Raw genomic sequence first — 13,640 nt, forward strand, 5'->3', positions numbered from 1 at the left:
GAGCAGGTTTTCTGGCAGGACTTGTGACCCTGCAGGGGACCTGCGCTGGAGCAGTCTGTGCCTGAAGGACTGCAGCCCGTGGGAGGGACTCATGTTGGAGAAGTTCGTGGAGAACTGTCTCCTGTGGGAGGGACCCCACAGTGGAGCAGGGGATGAGTGAGGAGTCCTGCCCCTGAGGAGGAAGGAGCGGCAGAGACAAGGTGTGAGGAACCGACCCCAACCCCCATTCCCCATCCCCCTGCACCGCTGCGGGGGGAGGAGGGAGAGAACCAGGAATGGAGTTGAGCCAGGAAAGAGGGAGGGGTGGGAGGAAGGTGTTTAAGATTCAGGTTTTAATTCTCATTACACTACTCTGATTTGATTGGAAATTAAGCTAATTTCCCCAAGTTGAGTCTGTTTTACCCGTGACAGTAATTGGTGAGTGATCCTTCCCTGTCTTTATCTTGATCCATGAGCCTTTTGTTATATTTTTTCTGTCTGCTGTTCAGCTGAGGAGGGGAGGGATAGAGTAGCTTTGGTGGGCATCTGGCATCCAGCCAGGGTCAACCCACCACAACAACACTTTTAAAAATAACCAGGGGTGTGTGTAAATACTGTCTCCCTCTGTGTGTGGGGGAGTATATTGAATACACAAAGCTGTCTGGAGGACATTTGCCCATGTTAACTGATCATGTTAATGGTGAAGTTGACCATCAGCCCCCAACTGATGGTGTTAAAGGGGAAGAGAGACCATCAATGGATTAAACAGTAGCCAGGGAACTTCAAAGAGAGCTTTGAAAGAAAGGAGGAGTCAGCCTGAAAAGAAGTATGAAAATTGTTATTGGGGGGAGACACCTTGAAGGGCAACCAGCAATGGTCAAACCTGCTTTGGCACTGCCAGAAGCTGCCCTGCCAGCATCGCAGCTTCCACCTACATCAAACAGAGCATCATCCCCATGGGACGCCCCATGGAGCCTGTGCTCAGTGGCTGGCATGACAGTATGGGGTGCAACAAGTGGGGACCCACACCCAGGGTACTCGCAGGGGGGCTTGTGGAAGGACCTTTCTTCGCCTGCAGGAGACGTGGTTTATCTGTTGTATTACTGGTATTGATCCCGAATATACTGCAGGTGAGTTATGTGTCATTAACAAATCAATAAACTGCTTCAATCCTTATTTGGTTTAAATTATGAGAACTGAACAGTTTTCCCCTGCTACATTATTTGGGCAGTGGACAGTGACACGAGAAGAATCTTTCCATTGGAGAACACTGTTTTGCTGAAGGGGCTTGTTATTTTCAACTACCTAGTGGCTAATTTCCAGTATCTGTATGAAGTGAATGAAACTTGCTCCATCAGACATTGATGAAGAAGCTGTAGAGTGAATGGGTTTAAAAAAAACAAACGTCAAACTTTGTCTACGCTAATGTTTCCAGCTGTTGTGCAAAAAGATAAGTCTTTGATCCCTGTTTGGTGGGGCTTGATATGTCCAGAAAAGGAAGATGCAAAGCCAGTGCATTACAGCCTGTCTGCGATAGTTTTGCAAGGCCTTCAGAGAGCAGAGGTGTGTGGAAGTCGTCTGCCCCAGGGTAAACGTCTGCAGTGGCGACACCTGAGCTGGTCAGTCTAGACTCCCTTGACTGCCAAAAATCAGTTCTAAATCACGAAACACCACATCAGAAAACAGACATCTGAAACAAGTCAGGTGCTTCGGATCTTGGAAGGTTTTGTTCTATTAACCCTGTTTCCCTTCATTAATTGTCCAGGGAGTCCGGAGTAGCTGCCTCAGGAATGGGTATCTACATTGTAGAAAACTAAGGTGGGACTCAACTTGCAGCTAAAGGACCTACATGTAGGTATGTAAAAACTGTTTCAGTGCCTTGGCACCCATTCTAACTGATCAAAATCTGGTCAATACCATTGATGAAGCCTGGAGAGTTACTTAGCTGATCATATGCAAGAGTGTTTATGTTTAGATGAATAGCTGCACTGTGTGTATTTGCCTGCGTGTCTCGCCTTCAGTAGATGTTTATTCTTTCTGGGTTAACTAGCAGTTAGTAAATAAAACCACCCCAAACCCAAAACCAAAACCCAACCAAACAAAAAAAAATGCACCAAGATAATTAAAAAGGAAATACTTCAAAGTCATTTTGATAGCGCAGATGCACAGCTTGAGCGTCTTTTAACACTATAAAGTTTTGTCACATTTTATCAGCTGATGTGTAAAGGAGATGGCCAGTTAGCACTGAGTGTATGTAGCTTTTGTTTGCTGTGTTTGGCAGAGGACTGAGAGACACAAAGCATGTCTACATCTGACTGAACTTTCAATGAAAGAGAGAGCCTTCTAGGTGGGACCCTGGCTAAGGATTCAAGATACTGAGGTCTGATACCCAGATTTGCCATACGCGTCTAATATGACTTTGGAAAAAGCATTTAATGTCCCACTTGAAAGACCTAATCAGTTACCTGTAAAGGAGAAAAATAGCTGGGGTTTTTTCCCTCTCATTATGTTTAGACTGGCCATACTTTGGGGCAAGGATTGCCCTGTGCGCTCTTGCAATTATGATAAAACAAGTCCAGAAGTCTGTTTCAGGGGTGGTTCTAGTGGACAGAAAACAGAGGCGATGATGTCTCCTTTGAAACACATTGCAGAGGTATCCTGGTCTAGTACAGCTCATGGCAGGTCCAAGCGTGACTCCTGAAAGCTGGTGATTTCCATTGCCTAACACAGTGACTCATAAGATGGTAAGTGATGGCCACACAGCCTAATTGCAGCAAGAGGGACTTTCAACACTGTGAAAAATTGTTGCTTTCTGGAATGGATGAGCAGGGAAACAGAGACTGCAAAAATAATGCTTTGGCAAAGGCTTTCAGTTCATGCAGTATACCCAACAGTTCTTAAAGTTCAATGACTTTCCCACATTTCTTTTCCATTTATGTAGATATATTCATGCCTCAGATCCACACTGAGACCCAAGCTGGATTGTGAAATATTCCAAAAATCCTTTCAAGAAGATTTTGCTTTTATTTCTTTTTCAGAGAATTTGCTTCAATTAAAAATTATCTATTTCTTTTAAAAAGTAGCTTTGCAAGTCATCGCAGAGGATACTATAGTGGACAACTGAGATGAAGAAGTGATGAGCCCCATATTTGAAAACAACTTTGAGTCCTTTAAAATAAAACTAAAGCTTTTTCTCCCCCCTGAATAATGCAGTCAGGCTTGAAATGTAGTATCTAATGCCCTATTAACTTTTCCTCTAGGGAGACTCAGACGCTCCCTATTTTAAGTAGTCTTCTGTTAAAATTGTTGTGTTTAAAACAAAGGAAAGTAAACCACAATACTGCTGTATTCAGCTACCTCACAGGGCATGGCATCTTGCAGTAAGGCCTCTGAATTTGCAAAATACCTTGAAGCATTTATTTTCACTGTCAACTTAGGTAGGACAGAATTTACTGTAGCAAATAAGTCCAACACCCTGGAAGTGATGAGATTAGTTGGGTTTGTGATCCTGCAGAAAACAAAGCCCCTCTGTGATTTTCACACCTTTTCAGCCACTTAGTAGCAATTTCAGCAAATATTCCCTCTGAATAAAAGTTGAGGTGTGTATTATGCTCTGATACTGTCATGCTCAGAGGTTGCATGCCACTAGCTGGGAAGCCGACTGCTTTCAGTGGCCAGGAGTAGCGTTATCTGTAGCCCTGCTAAGCAATCCATACCAAAAGGTGCTGCTCCTTTTACGAAGTGTTTAATTTCACGCTTAAGGCTGAGATTTCAGGAGCGCTTTCTATTTTACTCCTTCCCCACCGTCCTCATCTTCACATCTAGACTAATGAGCTGCAAAGAACTGAGATTAAAGAAAATCTGCGACAGTAGCACAAAACGAGACAATTGGCTAAGGCTTTTAAGGAAAAGGTATAAGTAGGAAAGCCAGTAGAAATGTAGTTGGAAGTGATCAAAAGACAAATGAAAAAAATAACACATTTTAATGAAGGCTACTTCCTGCCTGAAAAAGGCTGCCAGAAAAGCAAATATCCAGAAATCAGTGAGGGGACTAAATTCGCACAAGGAGTTTTATCTGACTCTAAAAAGGTTATGTCTGTAATGAGAAAGAAAAAGAAGAGCATTTAGGAAGTAAAGGATATCTAATAAAAGACTTGTTAATTGCTAAGCCAGACATGGACTCCCGGAAAATATAAACATAAAAAAGTCAGTGGCTTCAGGTCATATGGGGACTGCAGTATTTATGCAGCAAATGTAGGGTTTAATTGGGAGCAGACACGTTGCCAGTTCCTGCAGAGCCTGAGACAGCTGAGATGGTGCCTGGGAGAAGCCATCAATCCGGAGTCGCTTCAGTGATGCTCCGGAGCTGGATGTGCTTCCCGGCCAAAGACCGGCTGCTGCTGAGACAAGGCAGAAAAGGCAGAGTTGGCGGGAGACTTCCAACAGTTGTTTAAGGTTTGAACCAGGTAGAAGAAGTGGATGAAGGTCTCTTACAGGGACTGTCTGTTAGTTGGTGGAGCTGACCTCAGGGAGCAGGGAACTCCCTAGCAAGGCAGCTCCTGCTCGAAGATGTACGTGAACAAGAAGAGAAAATCAAATGTAGTTTGGTTTCTCTGGAAGGGAGGAAAGATCCCAGCAGTTACATTGGGATGAGGATAAGCTCCCATCCCTCATCGTGCAATGGAGAAAATGCTGAGGGAGGAAAACCCCAGAGATCTGGGAAAGGAAAGCAGGAGCCACAGAGGACAGTACTGTAGACTTTCCCCACGCAATGCAGCAGTCTGTAACTCTCCCAGCTGTATCTTCTCCACAGTGTCCATCTTACAGCTCCACGCGTGCACTGCCCAAGCTCCCCCGTCACTCCTAGGCCTTTGCTCTGCCTCAAAAAGGCAAATTAGGGGGAAGAAAAGCAGAGGAGGTAACAGCAGCAGATCGACTGAAGTAATATGCCCAATTCTCTTGATAGCCCTGACAATTTGCACCAACAGAATTACGTTTTAGTAATGCACTAGAGTCACTTATGAAATATTGCTTTCCTAGTTGTCTTGATAGGTACTTTGATTGGGATGAAAACTCCCTGAATTGTAAACAAAGGGTAATGATAAACATTAATGTATCAAGTTGGTGCTTGGTGGCTTACTGCTGAGACTGGTGTTACGTGCAGGCTTATTTAACATCTTATTTAATGATCTGGATGAAGGAGTAAACAGAGTATTAAAAGAAATCCCAAGGGCGAGCTAAACTGGGACAAGGTGAGCACAGTGGAGGCAAAGAACCGAAGAAAAGATGCTAAGGGAAAGGATGGCTTTGGGGCTAATGGAGTGGACCAAGGTTCAGTCTTCTGACTCTGCCATGCACAACCTCCCTCTGCCCAGGCTTTCAACGGTGCTGGTTGATTTCGGGCTCACCCAGATGCTTTGGAGGATAGGGGTGGTGGTTTCTCTGTACCTCATATATCCATGGGTTACACCACTGGTAACTGCAATTATTCCTCCAGTTCTACTTAATTTGAAACACTTCACATATTGAGTATAACACAGAGAGGGCCCCAGGCAATCTCTTTTGTAGCCGTACAGGACTACAGGCAAATAAATAACAATGGTTCGTGAAAAACATGGGAAGAACAAAACAAAATGAACTTCAAACTGGAAAAAGGTAAGACACAGCACATGGGGAAGCTCAGCTGAGGCAGAGATTCCCAGTAGGAGCATGAAACTAGAGCAACAGTGTAACAAGGTGTAGGGTGATGAGTGGCAAAAAAAAGATTAAATTTGAGGTTGCCACATTATATGGCCAATGCGGGGCTGTTTGTGCGGAGGCATCTCCTTGCAAAGCGGGAATCCAGCAAATGCTCTCCATGCCTGTGGGGTGACAGGAGCTGCAACGCTGTGTGGGATGCTGAGCATCTTCCCAGAAGTGACTGACAAGTTCGGAGAATGACAGAAGTGACTGGGAGGATGGAGGAGTTTGGTGGCATACACACAAGCAGACAAATACATAGATGTGTATGTGAGAGTGAGAGGAAGGAAAATGAACTCATTTGGTGTTGTCAACAAACATTTGCAGGATGTCAGACAAATCTGCATTTCATACTTATGTTCTGAAAAACCATCCTTGGGAGGCTTCTTTTGGTCCATAGCTTTGTGAAATCATAGCCTTGACAAGTCCAAAAACCTGCACTGAAGTGTTTCTTTAATGTTTTTAATCTAGACTTTAGTACTAGGTTTTGCAGGGGAGCAAAATAATCCCTTAATAATAAGGATGATTTGTTAATTTAAATACTGGAATTCAACCCTGCAAAACCACAAATCTTTGGGGACTTCCAGAAAACCAGGATGCTGTGGTGCAGAGGTCTAACTACTCAGATGTGGGGTTTATGACAAGAAAATAGAAAATATCTGAAATAACTTAGAAAATAACATTTTCAGAATGCTTATTATAGAATAACACCAGTACTGTTTTAAAGAGGAAGAAAGAATTCTCTCTGAGGTGATACCATCCCATAAAGCCTGGCTTCTAGGAATTAATTTAAATCATAAAGTGTATTAATGTGTATTCAAGACCATTTGGCAATGATTTCATTTCAGAAAAGGAAAACCATACCATGAAACAAAATCCTTGCTACTGTATACTTATGACGTATTAAAATTCATGGATATCCTGTACTAAAGGAAATTACTTTTGAAGTGATTACTTAGCAATTCCTTCACTGGACTTTAGCCCAGAGATACAAATTACTCAGAATTTTACTTCCAGATTATGGACACAGATTTTTCATAGAAATCACTGACACAATTTCATTAGTTCTTGTATTACAGCTGTGGCCACTAGAAAAGACTCAAAAAGTCTAACGCCCTCAAGGAACCAAGACTATGCTTTTCCAAGTGTTAATTTATGGTAAGCATATTCTAATACTTCTAATATGAGTTGTTAATCATTTTATCATGCTGTACTTTATTAGAATTATGTTGTAAAACTTTTATGAAGATGCATCTGATATAGCACCCAATTATTATTAACATAAGTAACAAAGTTTTTCATTGCAAAATCCTGTTTACGCTTACTGCTGTATTGCCAGATTGTGTTTCTTTAGGCTGAGTTCCTTGCTAGGTGTCAAACTGAGATGGTTTTTTTTCAGGGTTTCAAGAGGAAAAAAAATAAGAAGAGGGAAAAAAATGCATTACTTTTTCCCAAGTTCCCTTTTCACTAAGATTTTTTTTGTGCCTTCATGCACCGAGTCATGAATTTTGGATAGTCCTTTTGAGTTTCCCATGAAAATTTGTCCACGCTTCGGCAAGTTATAAAGCCTAAACATTGAGATAGCATATCTGGGTTTATTGTGGGCTTGCTAGAATTAGGCAAATTCACTCCCTGAAGTCTTTCTGTACTGTGCAAGCCTGCATGTGCCTATGGGGCAGTCAATAGAGCAAGTCAGTGCCTCCACCCTGGGGCTCAAAGAGCTGAGCTGTATTTATTTGCCTGGCAATCCCTTCTCCTGGCTGCCAGCTTCGCTGTGACACTGGACACCAGCCCTCGTAGCACAACGGGCAACTTGTTTGTCCTTTGAAAGAAAGGTTGGAGCCGGTTTTGGCGTCTAAAGGAAAAATCCTCTGTCCAGATCTGAGTTCGTAGGTGTGAATTGAGAGAGAAAGCAGTTGCTTCCCTGCATGCTAGCGCAGGCTGTCCAACACTCAGGTCAGGGAAGGAAAGGGTTCTCCATCCCCACTTCTCCTAGTCTGAGCAGTAATCTGCCAGTTTCTGAAAATCCCATGTTTAATCATATGTCCTTCATGGTGCCTGTACAGAGGAAGAGGGCCCTCAATATACTCAGGGCTGAGTATTTTTCTTTGTAGCAGCCACCCTGGGAAATCTAGCTATATTTAATAATGATTAGTATAGAATTGAAGAAATTAAATAGTCCCAGTGAATAGTGATAGAACATGTACTAGTGATAAGAGTATTTTCATAAAAGGGCTTCAAATTGCAGGAGCACCACCTTTAAACATTGAAAGTAATTGATCTTTATCTTACCTAGCAAACATATTGCCCAAAATGGTATTTACAGCATGTCCCTGTTTAACTGTAGAGACTTTTCACACTACGTGCTCATGAGATAGGCACACTGAATTTACTAGAGCTCAGGAGATGCTTGAAGAATCATTACTGTTACAGATCCCAACCCCAAATGAGGTGCTGTATATTGATATCCAGATGAGAGGTATGTGGCTAAAAATACATCTTGTCAACTGTGATTTTTGTTATATACCAGCTCCACTTAAAATTTGCTACAGACAACGAGGATGAGCAGAGTCTGCCTGTAAGAAGTACTTGTTCGCTAGCCTTTTGATCTAAAGCAGATGTTACCTATTATCAGCAGAAGGGCTGTGTTGCATGCTAAACAAAGCTGGTAATATTCAGTAAAGGGCTTCGCTAAAGGTACACTTGAGAGGTGATAAGCACAAATTATTTACCGCTGTCAAATTACCCTTCTGTTTCACTGCAGTTTTTATTGCATAGGTTTTTGAGGCTCAGCAAATCAGCAGGAGGTGAAGTCACATCTAGTTACTGCACTGGAGGGTTTCAGATTGCTTAGCATAAAGTGCCACGTACATAGGGCAAGCAGTAATTTCAGAAAAACTAAAGAAAATAGGAAAAAGGGGCTTCCTGAAGTACCTGCATACAAGGGGAGCCAGCATTGTCATGTTTCATCTGAAAAAACCAATATACTTTCTTTGTGCCATTGCTGATGATATTGAGTCACTTCTCCCCCCGCCTCCCCGTAGGCTGAATTAATGAATAATGTGATTAGATCCATCCTGTGGACAGCTCACAAATCACTGTCCTTAATGGAGATGATCCAGTTGTCTTCTTTATAGCTCCGGAGGTCTCTGTATGATGATGTACACGCTTTAGTTATTGACACTCAGCTTCCCAAAGCAGATGTTTTACACATTTTCAGGGATGTGGTTTTCTGAATACAAATTAGTTGAAGTGGCAACGGAAGTGGAAATTGGTGGTATTTGTAACTCAAACGAAAACATTCACATTTACCAATTGCTCTGTTTCTGGAGCTCTAATATAATGTTAACCATTTTTCTTACCTGATTACATTCTCATTCCAGCATACATTTCTTTTTCCCATTAAAAGTCAGTAACTTGGGCTCTAAACAGCGGAAAAATTAAACACCAATTAAAGTGATTAGAAAACACTAATTTTGTCTGCTGAGTCTGGTTCTGCATTCCCTTTAGATGCAAAACTTCCATGGAGGTCAACAGGAGGTCTATGTGCAAACATGCACTAGGATCAAGTAATGAAAGAAAATTAGATTAAGGTTTTGTAAATAACTGACTTTTGGGATTTTTTTCCGGATGAATTAAATAATTGAAAAAATTCATCACAGGTCAATCTGAAGTAGATTTTCTTCACAAAAACATGACCTTGTTTTTGAAGAAAAAAAAAAATCTACTTTTAGATTAAACAAAATTATTTTATTTAATCTGTACAGACATGCTTTGGGGTCTTCTTTTAAAATCAGAGATATTTGAATCACTTTTAAATATAGTTCCAAACAACCTTCTTTGAGAAGAGTGCTTGTTTCACAAATGTTGTAATAACACATTTCAACTTATAATGTGTTTTATTTAATTCAAACAATTTGCCAGAAATGCATGAAGCTCATTACAGTAAACTGTAACCTGTATTTTTCAGTGAACAACAAAGATGGAATAAAATAGGAAATATCTGCATAGGAGTCTGCTGTAGGTTTGGCTGCTTGCAGGTTAATTCCAGTAGAATCATTGCCCACTGCCTGCACATCATTTGTTTCAGAACAAGTATCTAATCATTTTTCTGCTGAAACCAGTGCCTCCTACTCTGCTTCCTGAGTTGCTGCACTGTTTTAAGCACAGAAATTTTAAGTTATCTTTAGCTGTAAGGGAGTAGTAGAAGATAATAAGGTGAACAGTACTGAGTAATAACTAATAGGATCTCCTGGTGGAAATAATGACCAAAAGGCACAGTGGCTGCTGATGGATTTTAAATGGAGTTGAGACAGGAACATGACATAAGTGAAAACTGTTTTGACCAAGGTGATGTGGAAATGGGCAGAGCCCCAGCTTTGTTTTTCAGGATTCACCTTGAGTACTATTATCATACAAGTTACAAGGGATAATGAAGTCAGTGAGAGCTAATCATTTAACTGGAAAAAAAGTCATTGAAAGTCATGCTCATAGTGTTACTCTTTTCCTGCCCCTCTCAGCTGCAATATGCAGAGACAAAAACTGGTGCAGTAATTCTCCTGGCAAAACATCTTTTGGAAAAGAGAACAGGCAAAGTTGTAGCGTATGGCAGGCTGGGTTGGCGTCCCACCTCAGGAACCAGAGCTCTGGCACACCAAAATTCCACTTCTGCACTGAGGGCTTGGAGTTAACTTTAGGGCCAGTGATCTTCAGGACTCCAGGAATGACGGTGGTCTCCTCCGCAGACTTGGAACTGTCACTTTCCTCAATTTGCCCTAGAAGAAGGGTATGAACTAGCACGGCTTCTGCTTTCAGTGGGACTTTTAAAGCATTGTGGGATGAGAATATCAAGGATAACCATAGAAACTGCTCAGATCATAATAGGATCCATATTACAATTTACACCAAACTAGACTTCACTAAGTGTTAATACTGGTGTTACAGCCAATAGCAATGGACAAGCTTTGCACTTCTACATTAATTTCTTCTCTCCTTATTCAGTGTTGGTCTCAGATTAACTCATATCATGGAATCACAGAAACATTAAATGGGAAGGGAGACATAGAGCCCCTTTAGTTCAACGCCCTGCTCACAACAAGGAAACCTCAAAGCCAGAGCAGGCTGCCCGCAGCCTTCCCCAGGTGAGTTCTGAGTATCTCCAGGGATGGTGTTTCCACAGTCTCTATAGTATGTACCTATAATTTATTGGCTGATATCTATACCGATACAATAGAAAGAGGATTGAAAGCATGTCTGCAGGGATGGATATGGATAGCTGTGAGCTTTTCCTGCTGATGCTCTGAGCTAGAAGGACAAGAAGAGGTCTGCTCTAGAGGTTATATAGGCTTATAGGCTCGGGACAGCACTACACCGATGCAGGATATAGCCCCTACACCAGCACTGGCCCGGGTCCAAGGAGTAGATGGCTTGTGTTCAAGGCCAGGTTGGATGGGGCTTTGAGCAACCTGGTCTAGTGGAAGGTCTCCCTGGCCATGGCAGGGGGGTTGGACGAGGTGATCTTTGAAGGTCCCTTCCAACCCAAACCATTCTATCATTTTCTGACAGCTGGTCAGTATGCAGACATTCACAGGGAGTCATGCTATCTTACAGCAGCTCCTGTAGCCTCCTGGCTGCTGGGGAAAGGGGAGGCAGTGGCTGGCACCCACCCGCCGTGGGCATCTGAAGCTGCTGGGACAGTCCCTGGGCTATCTGGAGGGGGTGTAGGTGGAAGCGGATGAGGAGCAGATCCCAGCTTGCTCAAACCCCAAAACTCATGGATCCCAACGTGACTGAAGGCAGAGATCACCTGCCCTTTAATTCTTGTCTGCAGAGGTGACTCTTTCTCCAGTCTCTCTGGCACATTTCCTGGAGCAGCTGAACATATGGGCAGAGCAGATACCATGCTCCCCAAATGCTTAATCATATCCATTTTCTTAATTACCCTTCCACTTACCTATTTTGAAAGGTGGCTTTCTAGTTGCAAATAGGAAGTAGTTAGTGGGTGGCTTGCACAAAGGAATATGTTTTCTATTTTTTTCCTCTTGTCTTTCTGTATCCACTTCTTTTTCTTGGAAGATAGAATTTGAACTGAATTTTCACCTCTTCTGTCTCTCTATCTACACATCTTTTCCAATGCCTTTTTCTTATTCTCTATATATTTGTTTGTATACCTATTTATTTTTAAATCCATTTCTGTTCTCATTAAAACTTCCTTGGTTTCTGCTTTCCACTGTTCCCTCTGCTGGGATCTGCCTTTGGGGAAGCAAATCAAAGACCATCCTAGAAGACCATCCCAGCAGGATTACTTCAAGAGGACATCTATTCAGATGGGCTAAGGCATGGGAGAGAGCAGCAGCAGAGCTCTGCCTTTTTGACAGTCATTTTGAACAAATCCAGAAGCTAGAAGGACCCAAGATTAATGTTGTGGTTTAAGCCCAGGTGGTAACAAAGCACCACAAGGCCGCTCGCTCACTCCCCCCCCCCCCGCCCTGGTGGGATGAGGAGAAAAGAAAGAAACACTCGTGGGTGGAGACAAGGACTGGGAGGGATCACTCACCACTTACGGTCATGGGCAAAAGACAGGGTCAACTCAGGGAAGAAACAAAATCAATTTAACTTACTACCAATCAAATCAAAACAAGGATATTAGGAAGTAAAACCCAACCTGAGAACAGCTTCCCTCCCGCCTCAGCCCCACTCCTGGTTTTCTCTCCCTCCTCCCCCCAGCAGCGCAGGGGGATGGGGAATGGGGGCTGGGGTCGGTTCCTCACCCCTTGTCTCTGCCGCTCCTTCATCCTCAGGGGGACGAGGACTCTGCACTTGGCCCCTACTCCACCATGGGGTCCCTCCTGCAGGAGACAGTTCTCCAAGAGCTTCTCCAACATGGGTCTCTTCCCACGGGCTGCAGTCCTTCAGGCACAGCCTGCTCTAGCACGGGCTTTCCCATGGAGTCCCGGCCATCTTGGGGGGCATCCACCCCCCTGCTCTGGTGTGGGGTCCTCTCTCCCTGGGCTGCAGGTGGGCATCTGCTCCCCCGCTCCCCTCCATGAGCTGGGGGGACAGCCTGCTGCCTCACCGTGGGCTGCGGGGGCATCAACCTCTGCCCCCACTCCTCCTCCTTCCCTGACCTTAGTATCCACAGTGGGGTTCCTCTCACATCCCACTCCACTCTCTGCTGCAGGTTTCCCCTCTTAAATCTGCTCTCCCACAGGTGTTACCACCATCACTGATGGGCTCAGCCTGGGCCAGTGGCAGGTCCGACTCGGAGCTGGGGGAGCTTCGAGCAGCTTCTCCCAGGAGCCAGCCCTGCAGCCCCTTCCCCACTACCAAAATCCTGCCACACAAACCCAAAACACTGAGCAAAGGCATTTATCAGCCAGCCTGACTGTCTTGCTGTTTTTTCCACTTTCTCTCTGTAACCACTCTTGTATTACAAAATTACAGTCATTTTTTGTAATGCAAAATCATGCAAAGGTTTTTTTTTTTTTACTGTCTTCTCTTCCACTTGAAATGAAGCACTCTGACTCTAGTACCTAACTAATTGGTTTTGATCTTGCCGAAGTTTAAGTTACTGTATCTGATATTCTTCTTCATCACAGCAGCCTATATTTCCACTTAATGAATACTGATGAGTTAGATGCTAAAAAGCGCCTTTGGTCAAACAGCTTGCCTTGTTCTGAATTCTCAGTAGATCCAAGCAATTATAAATCTGTCTGTCCAATCCTCTTTACCTTGAATATGAGTTACAATGTTTTCTAATATAATGGAGTTTACAAACAGTTTTTTTCTGGAAGTTTTCCTGGGGAGTGGGCTTGATTATGTTACATACAGCTGCTAGGTCCCTTTTCAATACATACATGTAGCTTGAGCTGCTGAGGCCAGCTAAAGTGTGCGTTGATGAATTAACATTTTTATCTACCTTC

The sequence above is a fragment of the Haliaeetus albicilla genome, chromosome 20, assembly GCF_947461875.1.
Source record: "Haliaeetus albicilla chromosome 20, bHalAlb1.1, whole genome shotgun sequence".
NCBI classification, from domain to species: Eukaryota; Metazoa; Chordata; class Aves; order Accipitriformes; family Accipitridae; genus Haliaeetus; species Haliaeetus albicilla.